This window comes from Temnothorax americanus, unplaced genomic scaffold, assembly GCF_048541705.1.
Source record: "Temnothorax americanus isolate GAGA-0224 unplaced genomic scaffold, ASM4854170v1 Scaffold4, whole genome shotgun sequence".
NCBI lineage: Eukaryota > Metazoa > Arthropoda > Insecta > Hymenoptera > Formicidae > Temnothorax > Temnothorax americanus.
In genome coordinates this window covers 5,521,822-5,545,140 of record NW_027509547.1, presented here as the reverse complement: position 1 = coordinate 5,545,140, position 23,319 = coordinate 5,521,822, and the positions used below count along the sequence as shown (strand labels likewise).

Sequence of the window (23,319 nt, the reverse complement as noted above, 5' to 3'; positions counted from 1 at the left end):
ATTACCATAATGTTGAAATAATTTTGAAATAATTAAATTTTAAATGAGTATATTATTACTTTATTATTAAACGTGTACCGTATGGCGTGCGTACTAAAAAAGACCGAAGATAACTCTTTTCTCATTTTTGCAACAGGAAATAATTTTTAAAAAATTAGCTACAACATATTTTCGTTGTCTTTTTCTTCTAATACCACCCTTCTCGGATCAAGCTCGTAAAATGGTTAATGCCTGCCCAAGCTTGTTCAATGAGACGCGTGCAACAAATTCGCATAATAATTATCGATCGACCGTTAATCCATCCTTTGTTTCTCCCCGCCGAGGGAAAACGAGCCGCCACAAAGCGGATCGCTTTAGTCGTCTTATACATCTCGTGGAAGTTAACAAACATTGTGTTCCTTATCTCTTCTCGGCACAATTAATGCGAGGAACCCTTTGCCCGCTCTCTCGGTGCCCGTCCTCCTCTTTCTTCCTCCTCTTCTTCTTCGTTTCAAGCCGTACGTACCGTTCTCACCGTCGCCCCCTTGCTCCCCCCCGCGCATTGCTTCCCTCGAACCTCTTCCACCTTTTACCCCCGGCGCCTTTGGTGCTTTCCTTAACGCGGTATTACTTATGTAGATGAGCCTCGCAATTTCTATACATTATTTGCGAAGAGCCCGGCCTCGAAGGGCGGCAAAACGGACTCGAATGAACCGAAGACGGGGATGAGATGAGGGAGGGAAAAAGGGGGGGGGAGTAAAAGGATCTGAAACTTTCAAGATTGCGGAGTCGACGCTTTGCAAATTCCGATTCGCGTGGAGAATACAGAGAAAACGGGAGACTATCGTCCTTATAATCGGACCCTTTTTGAATCTAGAATGCGTGTCATTAAGCAGCATTATCCACTAATAATGGAATAACGTGATATAATTTATTAGCACACCCGTGTTGCTATTTAACGGCATAAAAGTTGTTAAAAATAGATATATATGTTACAGCGCGTATAATATGCCCAGCATACTCGACTTTAACTACAATTTGAGGGGAGCAAAGTCTCTGTTCTCGGCATAAACCTAATGTAGATTTATCATGAGAATCATAGCTGAAGAGCGCGCCGTAAAATATCTTCAAGATTCATGTTACATAGAGAAGAAATTATCCGAGCTCGTTCGTGCCCCTATGCAACCTCCGCGACAGTTCGGTTACGAACCACAGTAGGAGATGTGACATTTTTATCGAGCCGTATATCGAAATGTAAATTTAGTTTGTAGCACCACCAGGCCAGGGTATATCTGTTTTACGGCCGATTTTAGTAGTGATATCCTTGTACTTAACGGTCGCAGCGTGCAGTCGGGTCTCGCCTATTCGTCGGTTTCTCGCGTGTTTCGCGAGCTCCTCGTGAGCGCGAAAGCGACGGGACTCCTGGTACTTTGTTGCACGACTTTATAGTCACACAGTCGTATAACTAAGGGGACAGTGATGACTCGTAAGGCGACTCGTTATGTTTCTTCGCGTCAGTCAAGCTCACTTGTTCACCGTCCGCCGTGTCAAATTGATTATGCATTGCCGGATTTATCTTTGTATATCTATCCTTCATTTACGCGCGTAAATGAATCGATCAGCGATTTCGCGGATATATTATATATACTATAATTGGGGGGTGTGTGTACACAGTTTTTTAATGAGCATGTAATTGAGACATTTTATTCGTCAATGACGTTTTATTATTCGGAGAACAGTAGAATCTCAACGGAGACGGTTCAATATTAAAATACCGGGTTTGATTTAAATAAAGAAATATTATACGACTTCCGTGGCAATCTTTTTTTGCTCCCTTTGCAAAGGAAAAGCACTGACCCATGAAACACGTGTGGCTCTTATTTCTATTAATTTCTTCCTCGTAAATACGGTCGCCCCTGAATAAGCAACGCGTATTTACAATAAAAAGGTTCAACATTAACGTGCCAATACGCCGCCGAACGGATTCGCCACGCCATGCACGCCGTGAAGAGGCAGCCGCGCCGGCCGCGCGGCGAACGCTGGCGTGTAATGAGAAGAACACCGGGAATCTTATTGACCGTGCTTACGAATCGAATATCGATTGCTCGCTGCCAATTATCGGGTCGCATTATTTTCGATCGAGCTCGTACGGCAAACGAACCGGCAGCGGCACCGGGGCGATCGCGCGGTCACCTGCTCCTCAGCTCCGGGAATATATTCGCGCGCGTCGCGCCGGGATTGCCGCGTGGCGCATAGCATAATTATCACGAAACTCGCAATTTACACGGCCGACTTCCGTGCGAACGAATGGAACCGGTGTAACGTGAGGGGCGATGTACAAAAAAATAGTCGGTGCCTCTCGCAAAAACGAGAGGGGGTCGCGAAAAAGTGCGGGCCCGGACAAATGTACGAGATACACAAGTAATGTAATTTTTATTGCGTCAACAGTAACGCGCATCGCGTAATGAACAATTTTTCGCGCTTTCAAATGAACGCGTATTTATGGCGTAATTACGTAACGCGCCGTAATAAATATCGTTGACGTTGCGCGCGCGTCTACGCACCGCGCGCGCTACTTTTCGCGCGATTTGTTTTTCTATATTTAATTTTGTGGAGGGCCACACACTTATACCGCAAGGGTTGACAGGACCGTTCTGTGTAAGGTGACGCGTAGCGCATAAGAGCGCGTCCATGGGCAGGAAGTTGTCCGTCACGTCGATTCTTATTGAAACATTCACAAAAGGGCGATCGTAGCTTTATCTGCAGTTTGATTGTAGATTATTGATGTTCCTCCCCGTGTTCGTTCATCCAGGCAAGCGAGGGCCGTCGCCCGTAAAAAAAAGCCCCGAAAAATCGACGGCAAAGGGTGGACCACCCGCGCCACCCTCTGCCACCTCCTCCACGCCCCCGAACGTCGCCCTCACCTCTCATCCTCTCGTCCCATGGTCTCCCGCCGTCGCCCCCTACCTACCCCCCCGGCCAGTCGAATGCATGTCTCTCCCTGCACTCTCTCGTTGCGCGTAAAAAAAATATCCACGTCCTCCCGCCCGCGCTCACCAGCCCGCGCGCCAGGCCGCTTTTTTTCCACACACGTGCGTGAAAGCATCGCGCCCGCATACACACACGTACGGCGCATATACACACGCATGCACGCGTATACCCAAGTACGCGCGCGTGGCGCGCATATACCTCCGCCGCGCGAGCGGAGGAGACGTGCGCGCGCGGTGTGAGGCGCGCTGAGGATGGCCGGCGTTGTTTTCGCGTATGTAATCTCGATTCACAATCATTTCACATACTTTTGCCATTAGAGTCGATTCACAAGTGAGCAAACAATGCCACCATTCTTTCCGATCGCTACAAAAGAGTTTTTGGCACACTTTCGCGTCCGTCCGAGCACACGCGCGTGTAAGAGCGGTACAAGCGGGGGATGAGGGTGACGAGACGGCGAGCGACGGCAGGGAACGAGGGACAGAGGTAGAACGGAAAAGAGAGAGAAAGATGGGGAGAAACGGAGCAGGAGAGTAGATCTCTCCTACCTACTCGGTTGCCTGCCTGCCTGCCTGCCTGCCCGCCTGCCCGCCCACCTGCATCTGAATCGCATCGTCGATGCTCCGGCGCATCGGATTTCCATGTGGCCCTTCGCGGCCCTTTTTCACCCCTATAGACCGTTACGAGGAAACTTTGGCACGGTGTGTCGTCGCGTGTCTTGCGTCGTCGGTAGAGAGAGCGACAATTATCCAGCCGACGATCGGACGATCGGGGACGCGATCGAGACCATCCGCAGGAAAAAAAATTTTTCATTGCGATTCACGTCGATTATGTCGACGGCGTTTGACGGAAGAGGCGATGCGCGAGATAGAAGAGCGGAGAGGAGTGGGCGGCAGAAGTGATGGCCGTTGATAGATTTTTTCTGGATACGAACGGGGCGATTTCGAAAAAAATATTTGTTGTCTTTGCAGACAATAAATATAGGCGTACGTAGGTACTCTGTTACACAGAAATCAAAATGTGGAAACACGCGCAGCACTTGAATATCAACTGAATTGGATATCGAGTGCACTCTCGGTGCTCGGGGATGATCAAATATTTTTTTCTGTTGCATCGTACTTGTTGGGGGAAAAAATGTATCCACGTCGGAGTGATCATTAGTCGCGAATTCTAAAACGTAGCATAGCGCAAGAAACGGCGGAGGACGTTTCCCACTCCGTTATTCCCGTTTCACGATATATACGCGTATAAAAATCGTTCCGCATCGGAAACTGGAAGCTATAGCAGCGACGAGTATTTAGTGGAAATTTTGTCTTGAAATTTTTTCGTGCGCACAGCCGAACGGCGCTGACAATTTTTGTAAATTTTTGGCGCGTCACGCGTGACTACTTTGACGCCTCGAGTTTCAACGGGCGTCATTGCTGCACACTGATATTCAAGAAACATCAAGGGCTATGTATCAAACGTGTTTTCAGTTTTATTTCAAAAAGCGGTATAATTCCTTAAACGACGTAATCGTTGCACGCGGCGGACAACAGAATTCGGAGCTGTTAAAATTAGGCGAATTATTATTTTTTTGTTTTGTTACGAAAAGACGTAGGTATGTGTCGCGGATTAATCGTCGCTCGCAAAACGCGGATGATTGTAACGAAGGGAACCGAGGGCGATGCACGCGATACTCGCGCGCCGTTAGCGGCGCACGCCATTTTCGAAAAAAAATTCCCCGTTGCCGACAAAACGACTCGACGCTCGCGCGGCCGGGCGAATCCTAAAATTCTGCCTTGAAGGGTCGTTAGGTTAACGCGGTGACATCGGAGGTGGTGGGCTGCTCTCGCTGTAATATATCGAATGATGAATCCGCGCATCTCGCAAACCCATAAAAACCCGTCAGCTCCGGACAGATACGAGATACGCCCTATTACTGTCCACCAACACCCGGGCGCCCCAGCGCCGTCCAGTTCGCAACGGCTAACTAAATTACCAGTTACATTTTTTACTGTCCGATCCCTGGGCGTTTTTTACCATCGTATCGAACGCAATGAAATGCTTCCCTAGGTCGTCGCGGCGGAGCACTGAAAGGCCGGCACCGAAAATGTTCCACGAGCTTTTTCGTGCTACGGTAAAACGATAGATTCGAAAAATAAATATGCGCCACCCCGCCCGTAGCGGGCGTAAACGCGCCAAAAAAATATGGCTCGAGATATAAATGCGTGTATTTTCGAAAATTTTCGCGGAGCACTCGCAACACCTGCCCTTAGGCGGTGACATATTTTCTACGGGAATAGGAATAGTTTATTAACGTAATACAATATATTGTTGTATCTCCTCGCTCCCCCCCCCTTCCCGCGTCCGCCTGAAGCTGTGGCCGATGCCACGCGAAGACGCACGCCGAAGTTGCATTGGCGCGTCTTAAAGCAATTACGTAAAACGGGCATGATTATCAGCGAAACGTTTAATTGATGGAATTAGATCTGGTTGTAAGCATTAGCAATACCACGTTGTGATACATACATCTATTTAATCGTTGCACGTTATTAAGAGAATATTCCTTAAGTGACTTTAATTGGACGAGGATATATAATCGTCGGCTTATTATCCGCAACTGTCTAATTTTGTCGATGACCCCGGTCCCCGAATAACTTTTTCCCTCCATTTTCAAATCAGGTTATCTTGGATACATTTTAACAAATGTATTTAAGGATGAACACACTCGAAATTTTGAGTCCTAGGCTGATGTTATTACCGTGCTTAATTCTTCTCTCGAGTCGGTTAGATCTGCGAAAGTATAAAATGCTCTATCAGAACGACGTCAGTTCGAAAAATAAATGGGACCGCAGTAAAAATCGTGGTAGATCCAGACTCCCTCTAGTTGCTTATAATCTTTTATATCACTCATATATCTGTTACGGGGCTAATAAAATTACGCGAAAAATAATGTCGCATTGCCGATATATCGTAAACGCGCGGAGCGACAAATTTTGTGCAAATGCCCAAAACTGCGGAAGAAAAATTTATTAACTGTGAACCGTGCCGTGTGGATCGGGTTCGACCGGGCCAGTCGAGTCGCGATTTTATTTCACGAAGAATTTTATTAGGCGTTCGCAAAATCAGCAATAACTAATATTTTACTATTTGCCGGCTCCGAGCCAAGGGACCGCGGGTTATAAAATAAAATGTTGCGCGCGTTTATGCGACTGTCGGCCCACTCGTTTCGGAAGTGAGACGGTGTAAATTTTACAGTGCGCGGACGATAAACGTGTGCGCGAGATGAAACATGGTCCGAACATTTTTCTTTGCCATCTATTTGCGCGTAAGTTACGTGGTTTATTTTTTTTTACTATCGTTATCTAATCCGATCGATATCGTTTTTGAGCTAGGAACGTCTAAACATTAGTTTAGAATAGAAACGTTCATTTTCGAGAGAAAAAATATCGCCACGTCGAACGTAAAAAACTGTTCGGACGAATTGAGAATCTCACCTTCTCGAGTCAACACCTTAATCACGTCGTTGGCCCATGAAAAATGCAACAAGGTGAACGTCTACGCTTATGGCGGCTTCCCGGAAGAAGTATGCCGCACGCGGTTAACCTAATTTATGCCAATATCCACCCGGGAAGGTTAAAGCTTGCATCTTGAGAGCCATCAAGTCGTAACAGATAGTCCGTATTCGTGCTTAAGTTATGACCTCGTAGGGCTGACTTTATCCCTCGTAAAAAAGCCTGAACGGTGTCTTCCGAAACGAGGGAGGGCGCATAATTATTCGACGCGTCGCTCATTCGAGGCCTGGCCCCTTTTAACTTTACTGTTTTTTCCGGACATATACACCCATCGAAGGTTTCGCAAAAAACTACGCGCGAGCGACGCGACGATGCGAGAATGGACCTCGCTATCAATGCGCGTGCAAACGACATCGTAGATAGCGATCGACAACGACCGACCGGCGTCGAATACGTGTTTGTCCTAATATTACGACCCAATTAGCGGGACCGTTCGAAATGCGAAGAATTCGGAGTAAGCGGAAGGGAAAAGGGCTGCGACCAGCCTGGCACACCTGCCGCAGCGAGTTTTTTATGATACGTCAAAAAGAAGCACAACTCTTTTTGCATTTCACACGTGCATTTTATATAAAAACTTGTTCTGCAAAATAGATTGTTTTGCATGAGGGTATTTGCCGCAAAAAATGCGATCCGTGATAAAGATAGACAAGAATAAAGTAATGATACAATGTCGTATCAACAGTGTCTTCGCTTCTTAAATTAAAACACAAAGTATTACTTTCGGGAAACTTTATACGCGCATCGGCCGTAATAAATATTAACCCTTTCAGAGGGGTGCGCGCGCGCGCGCGCGCGTGCGTAATCAGTAAGGCAAGCGTAACTATACGGAGTTATCAAATTGATCAAGCCAAAATAATCTGTGCGAGCGGCCACCTCGGTTATGCGCCATAAACGCAGTGTATGAGCAATACCGCGTGCCACCTAACCATGTATACCTACGAATAAACTATAGCGTCCACGAGGCCACCATCCGTGGGATCGCCAACACAAACGCGGGGAACATAACATAACCCAGTGTCACGCGCAGAACTTTACAACTCTGCCATCTCGTCGTTTCTCCTCCTCCTTCACCCTCGGCTCGGCTCCTCCGTTTCCTCCCTCTATCCCCTTCTTCCTCGTCAGCCATCGAGCACCCTCCATGTCGCCTTTATACCGTCCAAGCAGTTCCCTCTCGATGTTATCTCTTTATCGTCTCATGTAATATCCGGGGTACTCACTGCCGTTCTAAAAATGTGCTCTCGGATTATTTGCGTTTCGCAATGGAAACCGATCGGTTACGCGTGTTGATATTTCCGCGGAAGTATTCTCAGCGTTGCTGTGAGAAAATAAGTCTGTCGAGACTATAACAGCCGAGAGGTAGCGGGACGACGGTGACCACCGCTCCAAGACGAAAAGGAGAACATCAGAGGAATCGAGGAGGGGTGGACGCGAAGTGGAAACAACCTCCTGATACTGGCGGAGAACGAGGAGTTCGTTGAGGAAAAATTTTAGTTCGGAGATTACGGAAAAAGTGAGAAGCGCGGCAGTAAAGAGTCGCCACTCGTCGATGTCTCTACGCGTTAGCGGTATGTAGATATTATTACAAGATTCTAAAAAAGGGCAAATTATCTTCTGGCATATCTGAGGTATATCTTCAAATTAATCGAACACCATTTACATCGAAATTTATGACTTTTAGCGAACTTTGTGCGCTGATTTACATATACAACCGATTGTGTGTATCAAAATGAAGCTTAGAGCTTAGATAATAATTACTATATATGGCAGATCGTATTTGGCAGTTATAGTACAATCCACGTAGGCCAATAAACATGATACTTTATATCCTCTTCTCGTCTCCTTTTCGACATCTTAATATTAAAAACTCGAGAGCTATGTCCAATAATTTTTCTTAATATGAAAGAAGAGAACTTTTAATTGATCAAATAGTATAATCGGTTAACGCGAATAGTAAAACGAGGACCAAAACTGATCCGAAGCTCAGCAAGAAACGAAAAGAAAAACGATCGCGAAACGGTTGAGCATGCAATGGTAACGCTGCCGAAGAGGCGCTGAATATCCGCTGGGTGCTGGCAGATATTACTATAATGCAACTCATCTGGACATAAACGCGTTTACGACGCGCTGCGTTGTCATTACGCGGCCCCTGCATCGTTCGCCAGTGGCTTTAACTTTATCGGCACTACCACCAATGAGGGGCCCATCACCGACGATGCCATCGCCGTTACCAGCGTTACCACTACCAGAAACAGCGACCAGCAACAACAGCGTTCCCCTACTGCCTGCGCACCGCGCGCGTAAGACCACGAACGTGCGCTGCTCCGAATATTCTCTTCTTAGGCTTCCTCCTCCCTCCCTCAGAGAAACACCTGTCTGTCATGCTTTACGGTGCGCTCGTAAAAATTAATCGTCTATAATTAGAAAAATTGCGAGCGCGGCACGCTGGACCTGTGCCGCCGGCGAACTCGGCGCGAGGTAGGGGAGCTTCTCTGTTTTCGAAGTTCCTGGAGGAACAAAGGTTTTCCGTGTGAATTTTACGACGTTGAATCGCACCGAGTGCAATCGCGACCGCGGTCTTTCTATCTTTCGGCTTATCGCCGCATTGCGTGCGCGGTACCGGCTAAGTTTGAGAAAATTGGACATTTTTCGCGATCTCGCATCAAATCCTCCATCATACATTTTACACCGGATTAGATCAATTCACTTGCTTTTCACGTCTATACGTATACTGTGTGGATATATATGTATAATACGTGTACATATATGTACGTTCATATGTAGAACACGCACAATGCGCGTGATAAGCCGGAGAAGGACGGAGAACGCTTCCGTGTAATCGTCGCGTCAATGTAACATTATATCAACGTATACGGTATCTACGGGATTCTCTCCCGCACGTATCGCCGGGGTGTTGCGGCAAGGAAGGGTTTAACGATTCGCGTAGCTGCGTCGATTTACGGCCCCTAAAACACATCGAATGCGCTTTATATGTATGTAAATTAGGTCAGGCGTTCTCCGTTCGTGGCCTCCGAACGAAATCCCTGAAACTGACGTTCGCCTCCTCCGTTACACGGCGATACCGGCGGGTGTCCGAGTAAAACTGAGCTCGAAGCGAAATTACGACATTTTGGTCCGCTCCAACCGTAGGCAGCGAAACGCATAAAGACAAGTACGGGTTGCTCGACCTTCGTCAAAACGTGCGCCGCATATCGGCCTGTAGGCCCGCGAAATCACCGCGCCCCTCGTAGATGTTCTCATTACTCCGAGTACACCGCACTTTTCGCATGTTGTAATTAATACAAGCATAAGATTGTTTAAGAGATAACACGCAAAATAATAAATAGAAAAACGCAGGTATTTTAGAAAATAAGCTTCATTAAATTTAACACCTTTATATATAACAGGTTTAACGTGTATTTTTATTTTGTCTTTATTTGTCACACATTTAAGATTGCTAAAGAAGTGACAAAAGTGATGCAAGATCTTTTTTTAGAACTCGATGATCTGAAGGGTATATCCTCATTTTTACCTCTGGTTTAGCGCTTGAAAAATTTATACTGGAAAATGACCAAGATAGTTTATAAAAAAATGAACACACATACAGTGATTACCACATCAAAGTTTCGAAATGTGCAATGGTTATAGTTGAAATACACTGTAAATATGATAAGTATGATAAGAAATTGTTCCGTTAGCATTACCGCGAAGTATTCAGAACGCACGCATCCGAGATCTTTGAAGAAACGCGGCTTAATCGGCGCAATAATCATCCCGTCGCTTTCTCTACATGTTTACGGTATTTAGGCATACCGACACTTCTCTCAGGTACGAGATGCAGCCGGCGATGCTGTTCCCGCGTTGCGTTTCTTTTGCGAAATCGCGGCATTTAGCTGGCAATAAATCCTAACAATGCCGCTCGACTCGCGCATCTCCATCTCGACAAAGAAAGCGCGAATTTTGATTTGCGAGCGTCGGATCGTCAGTAATTTCAGTAATAGCTTACTCGTCCCCGGAGCGAACGGTCGTACTGGCAAAGTAGATACCCGCCGCTCAAAGTAACCACTTTCCAAGCAACCGCTCCTTCGTGGTAACTTCATAAAAGAGCCCCCCCCCCCCGCGTTCAGATGATTCCCTATAAAACAGTATATCTCAATTCTCGAGGCACCGGCACTTGCACTCGTATAAGCCCTCGCGAATATGACTGGTGTTCCTGAAAGCTCTTTCACTCCTGTGCGTGAATAAGTTCCGTTCCTTGTGAGAGGAAACAATGAAAGTTTCACAACGTGCCTGTGAACTGTCAAACTGAATATACTTTTGTATCATGGAAAACTTTGTTACAATCATTTCGTCCAATAATTCTCTCTGCTTCTCTCTCCCTCTCTCTCTCTCTCTCTCTCTCTCTCTCTCTCCCTCTCTCTCTCTCAAGACATAATTTCATTAGTACCTATACCATCAATGGATTGAACAAAACGTACGTTTACTAAAATAAACCGCTATCCACTTTTATTTCATATTGAATTCCTATAAACAAATATTTACAAGTTCTACAACATCGCACAAATTATAGATTAGAAGATTGATTTTTCTTGCTTTAAAAAATTCAGTTCCGCGTTCTTTAATTAAACCTGTGGTGATAACGGCGTGGAATTAAATACTCTCTTATGAGTTGAGCATGCGTCGGCATTGGCGTCGGAGGAAACAGTCGGCAAACTTTATGAGCACCCAGTACAACTTGAACGAGAATAGCACGTTCTATAAAGGTTTGAGCGCCGCTGCCTACGTAGGTTGCAGTTTGAACTATAAAACGACGTAAATTATGGCCGCGGATTGCAATAATATGAGGCTATATACGCACGTTTAATGATCGAAGCTACCGGGGAGGGAAGCGCGGTTAAATATTGTCCGGAAGCGGTGCGAAGGTACGAGCTGACTCGTCTTCAACCGAGTCTAGCAAGTATTGACCGGTCGGTCGCACGCTATGTAGCATAAGCATTGGGATCACTGAAAATAACGAGAATAGGGATGAATAATGGAATGAACATCTTTAAGAGCGCCCGAATGTCGATTGAACGAGGACAAAATTAACGCGGGCCATCAACCAAATATCGCGTGAAATGAATGCATTAAGCCTGGTAATAATTGACACCTGCTTAAAACAATGACGCGATTGGGTGAAACTGAGCCGAATTACGCAAAACATACTACAAAATATTTGTTATAAGTGATAGCAGTTAAAGTTGTGAAGAGTCAGTTAAAAGTTAAGTAATTCTTTAAAACTAACTTCTTCAGTTTTCGACTAATTATATCGATGTGCGTTAATTGCATAAGTTTGCGTGCGACCAATTAATATGTAACAAACCCGTCAGACAGAATTGCGCAAAGTAAATGTGTTATATGTATAAACTTAAAATTAATTTAAGCTAAAATTGAACTGCTTTGTATACATGTAGAATAATAGGATAATATCTGTTTCTCTAAACTCAGCCGTTGAACAAAAAGATTTCACATCAGTTTAAAATTTCGCAGTGAAGCATCACACCGGACGTCTTCAGATCACGTTCTTTGTCTCTCCTTGCAAAGAGAGAGATGCGGGTAACCCTGTTTATCATTTACAAGTGTAATACACGTTTTTATGCCTATAACTTACTGCGTTATAAATTATTATATTATTGTTAAGTCTTAATGTAATAACACTAGAGCAAATGCATGCTAGCTGGTGCCTAGATTACTGCAGAAAAATTTGTCTACAAACTTTTAATATCTTCGATAAACTTTTGCACTGTATTTGCACCAGACAGCAAAACTATCGAAGAAAAGACAGCCATCATGAATATTCAAAAATAAAGAATAAGTCATAAATTCGAAATGTTTTGGAGGCACCGAGAGAGGGACCGGTAATTCAATACCATCGTAAAAAGGAAGCACAGCAAATGTAAAAGAAACACCCAACTTCGACGATGTCCCACGAAGTTCGTGCTTCGTGAAATCTTCCGCTGCGGTGTGAAAAAGTCTCTTGATCGGAAGTGGGTATCGAAAGGATACCACAATGTTGCTATACGGTTATTATCCAACAATGAGGTGCGAAATTATCGGTCAGTGGGGAAACGATCACAAAGAAATGTTCCTTTAGATAGCTCCGTCCGAAATACCTGCCTTGTACACGGCGCTCATCTCCGAGCATTATCTTTGTCGAACACCTGCTAACGCTTCTTCTCGCGCAGTTGGAGGCGACATAAGAAAATAATTTTGAGAATAATCTCCCGTCATTCATTACGTGGTCACGCGAAGAAGAAGTTCTTCCGCCAGAAGCGTGGATACTTCTTTTTTCTGCTTCATCTTCGTCTTGCGGCCCGTACTGCATCCGCTGCGCATATAAAGAAAGTCGCGCGCGAACATGCGAGGATCTTATATATATAATATATATTCGTGACAAAAAAATATTCATAACATTCAACTTGATCGTCGCTATGGGTCATTATTTCGTCCGTTCCGACTCATCCTGGCGCCTCTATTCTTACTCGTCTTCATTCTCATTCTCCTCTCGGATCGGTTGTTTCTTCGTGTTTTCCTACACGGTCGGGCCGCGGCGCGGCGGCGATTCTTAAGAGAGCGATCACGCAAGCAACTTTGTTGTCGGGGCCTTTCGCATTAATTAGCCCTTGCAAAATTTCGCGGCCCCGTACGATGCTCCGGGAGAGGTGGGACGTAGCTGGACGAATGGTGGCGAGGGTCCAGGGTTTATACTTCTGGGAAGATGGTCGTAAAGACCGCTTGGCTTCACTGGCTCTGTTATTAGCCACGTTGCTGCGACTTAAAGCGAGCAAGGCTCCGGGAAGGATACTGACAGGGCCCTGGGGATATAATCGCGCTTTACCTTTCACCCGGGAGGAAGATCTGACTAATCTTCCTGGCTTGCTACTACAGAGACTACGTGCGTTTTATTTCAATGCGAGTGGTTGCATTTGGCCTAAAATCGATTGGCCAACATCTATTTCGCTGCTAGTAACGTACGTTAATTAAATGAACATGATATTGCTACCGTTTGCGACAAATTATGATTTTACAATTGTGCAAATATTTAAATAATTAAATGTAGGATTGAGAAAATACATAAATAAAACAAGATATATGTAAAGCAACATAAGTTTCCAGTGAAATAATTTGATTCAAGGAAATCACTGTTCAAATTGTGTTTCTAGGGTATCTTTGCTTCGAGGATATCTTTGATCGTCAATCACCAAAATAATTTAATAAACGAATGCAAAGAAGTCTTTTGTTTGATATTCGTGAAACGAAAACTTGGAGGTGAGAAGTGGCGCACGACCGATGTCCCCTCACGCGAGCGAAAGGGGGAAAGGTAGGTGCGCGCGAGGGCAATCCCGACGGGACAGAGAAGTTTTACGCGGGGATTATCAGGAAGCGAAGCGAACGCCCATGAATACGGAGATCCTCCGATAAAAGGACGAAAAAAGAGACGACGGCGGTGGAGCTGAAAGGAAAAAGACGGAACAGCACGCGAGTGGAGGAACAAAGAGAGAGAGAAAGAGAGAAAAAGAGAGAGAAAGAGAGCCGGGAAAGAGTTGGTAACCCAGTGCCGCCAGGAGAGTGCCAGAGCAATGTAGTCGACCACGAATGAGCGTACCAACGGATGGAGAGGCAACACTTTGTAGTTTTAATCGATCCGGTGGGACGGGGGAGAAAGACGAAGCACCCTAGCACGGGGGATGAGTCGGCGGCGTGTGGAGGAAGAGCGAGGGAGACCGTCGGAAGGCGGGAGAAGGACAGGCACGTTCGCAGGAAGTGGGACGAGTGTCGCTGATGCGGTGCGAGCGAGAGGGGCGCGGGAAAGCGGGAAAGCGGGATAGAAGGAACAGGGCGAGAGAGTAGAGACCCACATCCTGCCGACTCCTACAACTTCAACCACCAGCTGGCTACACTCCTGCCTCCACGGGGACGAGTTATATGTGAAAAGCACGTGGACCTTCGGGTGGAAGAAGGATGGCTGTATTCATTCATTTCCTCGTATATTTCGTGTAAGAGACTTTCCCTTCTTCTACGTCGATGCTCGACGTACACACTCGTTGAGGAAAAAGGACGAGTGCGATACACGCGTTGAATTTCATTGACCCCCATTGAGTGATAATATATGACTCGATACATCTGTATATTAATCGTTTCGTTCTTATGAAGCCTTTCAGCAATGTTTCTTAAAATGGAAAAGATTAAAGAAAGATCATAGTGTTATTTATGTAAGATTATCATTTGGCTATATATATATCTATAATATTTATGCTAAATCTGCGCTAAAAGTTTAGCATCTGTCTATGCTCAGTTTTAAAATATCATGATACTATGTTCCAAATGCTGTATTTATTATTATTAATCTTACAGTGATTTTGTCAAAAATAGCAAACATGATTGTTCATTGCATTAGTTATAGAGGAATATAAATAACTCGCATTATTTATTCTGACAATATTCAAATCTCAAAATTAATACGCTTCACTTCAAACTAGTACGTTTAATTTTAAAAACTAACCGCTTTACCTATATCTATAGATATAATCATATTATACAACATGATATATGTATAAATAGATTAATGTTTTGATCTAGCGGATTGCAATTTACTGAGCAAATGAAGGAAAAGTTTGCCATTAGGTTAGATCTTTTTAGAATATATAATTATTAATTCTGCTTGGTAATTGATCAGGAAACAACCAATTTTTAAATAACTATATTAGATAACTATAATTAATTTAGAATTCTTTCTAAAAAAAGGCATGTTAAATCGATACTCGCATCTCTCGAAGTCTTCTCGAAAGTCTCGAATTGCTTTGTTGGCTCTTTTCCGCGATGCTGATTGATTCTGTTGCTGCGCTAACTTCGTGAGCGGCTGTCATAGCATATTTTGACAGTTATGTGTAATATTAAAGCTAAATAGCGCGCGCGAAGCGCGCGTCTATATGATGTCTAGTTTATTTAAAAAAGTAATAGAAGTTGCGAAAAAAATTTTAAGAACAAATGAACTGATTTTTTTTACACAAAATCATCGTTCGAATCGTGTCTAAGGATCGAATCACGCCGGAATATGATCGGGGTCGACGTCAGAGAAATTGAGGGGAGAGCATTAAAACACCGAGGGACGGTGTCAGTGGCGTCGGCCTCGGCGAGGGCGGCACGTAGGCAGGAAAGGGGTAAAATTCTATCTTAATAAACGCACCCTTCCAGCTCGTGCAGCGTGTAACTTCGTACGCCTACAGTTTTGTACGCGTCGGAATGGATTTGTAATCGAATCATGTCAAGTGATTTCGCTCTGATTTGGAATTAAGAACGGAACTAGAATTTATATATGTATAACATTCGATATCGAAATAGAACGAATTAAAAGAAATTAATCGAAATTAGTGAAAAAATAATGCAGAAATTAAGTCCAGAAATAATTCTAATCCTTTCATGTGTCACTAAAAATATAAGTCTTCCAAACATATCCTATTACATTTTTTAATCATAATTTTACAATATACTTAATTTACCTAAGCCTATAAAAAAAGCTTAACAAAGCTTAATATGATATTAAAATATTATTGTTGTCAAAATGACATTGATACATTGTTTGGAAATTATTTATACCCCAGCAGACGTAAATTTTTTAGTTAAATCGTAAGCAGCATAAAACGCACTTCTTGCATTTTATCTGTATAAATCTTACTGAAAAAACAGTATACTTAATATAAAAATCTTATATTAACCCGTTAAGCGTCATTAAAATTTTATATAGCCGTGGTACCTTCTAGTCACCACATCAAAGGATTGAATGCGCAAGAATGTCGTGTCCCCCGACGCAGTTGTAATTATCCATAAAAGTTAATAACCGCATGATTCAAATGATATCAATAGAGTTATTTGGTTGATATAAAGTAATCCAAAGTTCGTAATTACGTGACAGGAATTGATGTAGAAATAAACTGCTATTTCCGCGATACGTACCTATCATGTGTTAGGATTCTGTCACAATACTACGAGTATCCTCATCCATCTTAAGCAACGATTGAAGTGACATGGCCGTCATCGTCGTCGAGATCTCACTAATTTCCGTGGTAGGACTAGAGATAAAATATTACAATAAAATGCATCTGTTATCACATTGTTATCATTACGGTTATGCGCCCATTACATCCAATATCTCAAAGGGAAAGAAGAAAGAAAGTAGATGCGTCAATCATCTTCGATGTGCTTTTAATTCAAGTTAGCGCAATTTTTACTCAAACCCCAGGCAGTAAATTTATTTAATAAATAGTCGCGAAATCTATATGAATACGAAACGACTCGCGTAAATCTTCCTTCTTGTAATTCAATGACTTAGCACTACGTGAATACGTGAAAGAAATATTTCTTTTTTTCTAGAGGCTTTATTTAAATATAAAATATTTTATAGAAGCATTAAAGAAAAGATTATTAATTGAAGACGTTCTAATTGCAAAACTATTGCGTGTATTTGGAATGGAATAGTAATTCTTAAAAAGCATTTCATGTCTTTATAATTTATGTTTATATACACATAAATAAGTTTTTCTTATACCTTAATCATAATAAGAAAAAATTCTACATTATAACTCGTACGTTAAGTTTTTCTTATATAAGTAGTATCACGACTGGTTAGCGAACGTTTACGTATAAAAACTCTTCTATTTCTATTAAACATTACCGATCACAAAATGTAAGTTTTAGAGTCAAAAGCGCATTTTTTCAATTTTTTCTTACAACGTATGACGTCGCTGACGAAGCGTTCTCCAATGTTACCAGCGACTTTCTTACCGCTCAACAATCCAACAGACAGCACTGATCCTTGCAGTATCTCTTGATTCCACCGATTAGTCCTTAAAATCACACCGCTACCTACGTGCCGATCATCTTCTTTCCTCCCTGAGCAGACTCTCCGGAGTCCGTATCAGTCCTCGGTCCCGATCGCTCCTCCCGGGCATCCCCGCCGGCGAACTCACCAGCCCCGTCGGGCTGATTTGCATCACGGTTACGAGCTCGTTCGAGCTCGTGGTGGTTATATTACAGAGCGAGCGAGATGGGTACACAGTGGAAAAACAGAGACGGACAGAGGTACCTCTCGCGGCTGTACCACCCCCAAAGTGCATCGCGGGAGGCAGCTCGGACACTCATAACAATCATAACAACGGGATCTCGCGAGTAACTCGCGGACCACCTCCGCGCATCGGTACCGCCCATCGTACCGCCTCCATTACCCCTTCTACGGCGACTATCCACCAGGCGGGAGAGCCGTCACGGCGGGCTGTTCTTCCCTCGGTTGTACGCCGGGGCCACTACGCAGCCAGACTGCGGACCGTCAGGGTTCAGGTCCGAGTTTTCGCGTCGAGCTCTAATCGCGCAACGTGCACGACCACGCTGCCCGAGCAAGAACACGAAGAAGAGTGAGTCGACCGCCTTCTCCGAGACACTGAACCCGCGTGGGATCGGGATCGTCGTCCGCAGTGCCGATTGCGGAAGAATCTTACTTGAGATCGGAAAGCTCGAGCTGATCGCCAGAAGAGGAATCAGACGGGATCGAATGATCGACGCCTCCTTCGCAAGGATCATTCACAACGTGTTGGTGAAAAGCTATAGTGTTTGTGGGACAGAGAGTGATAAGGGAGTTTAAACTTGCAGCTGCGTGCGCCGATTTGTCCGGCCTATCAGCACGTGGCCGCAGGGGTGGGACTTCTTTCGATGCGCCCCGCGGGACAGCTATAAGCGCGGCAAACTCTGTGACAGTTGGCCAGTGAAACGTGCGATCGGATAATTGTCGGTCGGAGAAGTTGACTCTGTTGACAGTTGCATCGCTCCGTTAGCAGCTATTTTAAAATTACGGTGGCCGTGACGATCGCTCCGATCTGCTTCGCGTTTGCCGAATGTGAATTAGGAGTAAATGCATGGAAACGTTGAGTCGCGACAAGCGCGTAGGACAGATGAAACGAAATTAATCAAACGGCGAGTAAAGGACTCGACGATATTAGCGTGAGTGTCAGGACCGATTTACCGGCCTCGACCAAAAAAAAAAACGCAAGTCCTCGGATAGGATACATGCCGTCGAACAGAAGAAAGCGATGAAACGAGTACTATGGCTCTAATAAGCTTCTAATTATCGCGACAGGTGCGCTGATAATTATGACGCGCGCGTGATCATCACGTGGATCATCAGTGTTTTTCAACATAAAATTACACGTTACGGACAACAACTACGAAGTGCATGGTTTGACGCGCGTAAATAGAATAATTAAAAGCACATTACACAGGAAAGCGTGTTATCTGCCGGTTATCTGTCCGGTGACAAAGAGCATCTCGTGTCAGAGATCGAACTTGGTGAAATATCGTTTTGTTAAAAAAAAAAAAAAAAAAAAGAAACACTGGTCATCTAGAAAACAGTTCGAAAGTCGAAAGTTTTCAAAACATTCGGTCGCCTTTCGAGTTTCGAGAAACGAAGAGGTGGGATCAATCGAGTAGTGTTTTATGAAGCAGCGGGCAATTAACTGTTTGCTTCTTGATCGCTCCTAATTACTCGCAATTACCCGTTGTAATTAAGTAGGCTGATGTCACCGGCGGCCGATGTATCAGTGAATCGTCCGTTTCTCGACGTCGATCCGCTACTCCTCCCAGAACGACCTGTTAATATTCGCCGTAGGAAAATTACCGGAAGATCGTAAAACTCGCGAGCGAGGTGAGGTGGCAGGCAGAAGGAGGATCTCTCGAAGGGAATTAAGACGGATCAGCCGGGTATAAACGCGGCATCGGAGAAGGAACGAGGGCAAGACAAACGGCTTGATCGGCGAACGGAGATCGGTACGACCGCGACGGAATTGCACCGTGGCGGAGATAAATAACAACCGCTAAATAAATCCGCGTCAGGACGACGTCCCAAATACATCAGTCACAGATCGCCTCAGGTGAGTGTCAGGCACGAGTTCGCTCCTGCTTATTATAAGCCCAGGCTAATCTCGGTAATTAGACGGTTCTTCTAAATGCGCGCCCGGTCGGCTGCACGTGTGTAGTCTCACATTCGCACACCGATTAGTCGCGTGTACGGACGCGCCTGCGCATGTTACCACATGCACGCGCGTGTAAGCGCGTTTAGATCGACCTCGGGAACAGGCACGGGAATGGAAATTAATTAATTTCACATTTTACGTATTTCATGTCATAAATTTAAGAGGCAATTAACAAACAATTGGATAAGATCTTTTAAAATGACAGAATCTTTTCTTTTCTTGCGCTTTCTTCTGTTAATCTCTAACATTTATTGTTAGTACATTAAATTTGATATTAATAAAAGCTGGATAAATGTTATGATTCCGATCATGTTCAAACTTAGAAATTATTAGTAGAAAAAAGGAGGGAGAAGTCAACTCTGAGCTCTGTCTGTTTTCACTGCCGTACGCGCATATTCACATGTGGCAATCGCGTGCCTCGTGAGCGATAATTGTTGGCTCGATATCATTAAGTTAATCTCGGTAATTAAGGAAGTTCCTCTCCCAAAGCTTGGTCGCGCGGGAATTCTGCTGGCAGGGGATCGAAAACAGCGTTTCGTTCTCTACGCTTCACTTCAACTCGGTGATAATTTCATCCAGATACTTAGCTACGTACTAATAATTAGCGCGATAATTATGCGCGCCCGCGTATACTCGCGTCTACGTCGAGTGTGTGACCTGGAAATGCTAATTAAGGGATCGGCCGAGCACGTAAACGTAATGCGGCCGTGTAGGATTCTTTCAGTCCTCACTGTCTTTTGTGCAGAAATGCGGAGAAATATCATGTGGATATTGTATCAGATACGACTCACAGTACACGAGTAATTATCATGATTAACAGGAGTGTGATGTAAGCTATTTTTAAGTTGGCCGATATAATATTGTCATTTATTCCGAATGCATATAATTGTTAAGATGTTGAAAATAATAGCTAAGTTTATATAATTCAAATTTATTTATAATAAATTTACTTTAAGAGGAATATGTAATAGAATTCGGAAATATATTTGACTAATTAATTAATAATTTTATGAGATTTAGCGAAGAAACCTATCGTTTCTCATTTTATATCTAAAAGTTAGTGGTGTTTTGTAAAGGAAACTATATTGATATCGCCAAAGCAGTAATCTATTGTGTGATGAGACAATCGCTGGGAAAATAACTCATTTTACATCAACTGTATATAAGAAATAATGTTATTTATCGGCAATCTGAGCATATAAGGCTGCGTCAAGTATATAAATTAGGTAATCGAAGTTTGCACAAGAGTCAAATAAATTCAATAGCGGATTTACCAATGGTTTATAAGTAATGAGATCAAAATAGATTTTTATACATATCCCTATTACTTATATCTACGTCTCAATATCGTTCTTTTTTTTCCTCTTGCGAAAAAATATTTATAATATTTCTGAACCCGCACGAACGTTTTCGATCGAACGAGATATATTGTTGGCAGATATATCAAGAGACACGGTAGTGTCTCGCGCCAAGTACACGCGGAGCGAGACCGACCGTGACTCTTTTACGCGACGCGACGAGTTGCGAGTACCCGAGATGTTGAGATCTTTTGTGATTAAACGGCAATATTGAATACGTTGAATACATCGCGTTCATCTCCCCGACCATATGACCGGAGAGGTAAACAGGAGCACGTGTTGGTGGCGTGACTACGAGTGACGGCGTGAGCTCTGGGGGTGGAGAGGAGGCAGAAGCAGAGGATGGAGGAAGGAGGGGGTGATAGTGGTGGACGGGAAGGGTGACGAGGGTGGAAAATCAGTGTGAGCTGCCCGAGGGTAGGAGAGTTCTTTGCTTGCCGCCTCGGGAACACGGGAGGGTTGTGACGAGAGAGAGGGTTGGAGGAGTTGGAAGAGAGGGAGACCGGGAAATTCTAGCCACCGAAAGTGGAAGCGAGATAGTCGAGGTTGGCCAAGCGAATCATTGTCGGTGGGAATAGACGCGGAGAGTTGAAAGCAGAAAATCCCAAAGGAAACACTTGACTCGCGATATCGTTGGAGTTTGGCGCGTTGAAATCGACACAAAGAAAGCAAGGCGTTTCATCTCGACTAAACGATGTCGAATTTTAGCGAGAGACTTTGTTTTAAGCTTTCTACATATTACGCGCAATGTCGTATAAAAAATGAGAAATATTAAACAATTTTTTATGACAGTCCATCGTGATGTCGACATTTCTCTTTTAATTAAATGTTGGAAAATTAGTTGACAGAAAGATCGAACGCAATTGTCTTATTGTCGCAATTAAATTATTAATTACTTATTATTATGGAGAAAAGATCAGCGAGAATTTTCTTTGTTGCAAATTAATTCGAGAGAATCATAATCAGAGATCGCTAGGATCACTATATTTGTTGTCGAGGTCAAGAAAACGAATCCCCTTCTTATATCATTTCGTCGCATCCCTCTCTTTGTGTGTGTTCTCTCTCTTTCTCTCTTCCTTTTCTCTCTTTCCTCTTATTCTCACCACCCTTGGCTCCCGCTCTCGTTGGCTTCCCCATTCAAGACTTCCCCTTCACTCGGTTCAACCCCTGCCGACAATCCGGCGCACGATAACATTTCGTTCTACAACTTTACCCACTTCCAGTTCGCTTTACAGTCGCGCTATTCTGTTTTCCGCCCGAGAATCTTCATCGATTATCGATTCGGAAATCATTCCGGGTAAGAAAAAAGTTTCGCTGCAAACTCGGCGTGTCAAGTGTGAGGCGTTACGCTTAATCCGTCGTTTCGCGTGCTGCCATGCTTCTTAACAGTAACGATTATTTGTTGCTTGTATAAATTGCGAGTATACTACGAAATTTCTTTTAACTCTATCTCTGTCGAGATTCTTTATGCATGTCGCAAAAGAAAAGTCGAGCTCTTTATTTTCGCAAATACTATTATTATTCGTCGACGACAAAGAAATTGCTATAAAAAACTTGATTCTACATTATATCGAATTATATTACTTGCGTGGAATACGTTAATGACTTAACAAATTTTGCGGCGTAAAAAAAAAACAGTAACGTTGCTTTGTTACTCCGAAATTTCCCCGCCGGTATATTTATGATTGGCCTTTGCAACATTGCAGAAAGAAAGCAACGTGTGCGCGAGCTCATTAATTCTAATAATTCATGAAGAAACACGCACGCACGTAATAGCTCGGAGCGGCTTACGATTTGACGGATAGAGAGTTGCCTCAGCCCTCTCGTGTTTTTAAATGTCGGCTAAATTATATTCTGATATTTTAATAGACCTAATTTACGTGTAAAACCACTTTCAAAATCATTCTGTCTCCAACACGCTACCAGCGTTTTTTTTTTGCAAACGAGGAAAAAATACCAACGAATCAAAAAAGTTTTTTGTAATCCCTCAAGTGACCGTTTCATCCATATTCTTCTTTCTCTGTTTTTTGAAAATTACAAATATAATTTTCTCTACTGTGCAACAAGGTTTAACTGATTTGTCTTTTAATAGCTAAAAATAAAGTTAAACGATTTTAAGAGCAAGAATGTGCATTTGTCTGCAAATAATCGAGAGCGTTTCTAGTGTGGAACGGTTAGCCTATATAAGAATGAGAAAAAGGGATCCAATGAACCGGGTAGCGTGTTTTTGGAGCCAGATGTTAATTCCGACAACTCAGCGTGAGCCACGAGAAGACGGTTTAGTACGTAAATACATCTTCAGCAGGGGGTGCCATTATAATGGGCATATGCGGTTAAAGTTCTATTTGTGGTAATTCGGAGTTTAATGCACTCGGGGGCTCT

General features: G+C 43.8%; 1 protein-coding gene and 1 long non-coding RNA gene across 12 annotated transcripts in view; one reads left to right on the top strand and one right to left on the bottom strand.

Moving 5' to 3' along the window:
• The window catches only part of LOC143902398 (uncharacterized), a 122,705-nt gene extending 104,985 nt beyond the window's left edge, over positions 1-17,720 (bottom strand). For 5 of the 7 annotated variants that reach the window (XR_013258358.1, XR_013258353.1, XR_013258357.1 and 2 more), the window contains exons 1-2: positions 17,343-17,720; positions 16,515-16,630 (exon numbers count right to left, since the gene is read on the bottom strand). This is a non-coding gene — a long non-coding RNA (uncharacterized LOC143902398). Of the gene's footprint in view, positions 1-10,039; positions 11,526-16,514; positions 16,631-17,342 lie in introns of those variants that run through there. The other 2 variants (XR_013258355.1, XR_013258354.1) reach the window with 2 other exon arrangements.
• Pdm3 (POU-domain protein pdm3) overlaps positions 1-23,319 on the top strand; it is a 153,366-nt gene that overhangs the window by 22,146 nt on the left and 107,901 nt on the right. For 2 of the 5 annotated variants that reach the window (XM_077415239.1, XM_077415236.1), the window contains exon 1: positions 17,872-19,477. The exons of 1 other annotated variant lie outside the window; for it this stretch is intronic. The gene's annotated coding sequence lies outside the window, so the exon portion shown is untranslated. Of the gene's footprint in view, positions 1-17,871; positions 19,478-23,319 lie in introns of those variants that run through there. 2 more of the 5 variants (XM_077415240.1, XM_077415238.1) reach the window with 2 other exon arrangements.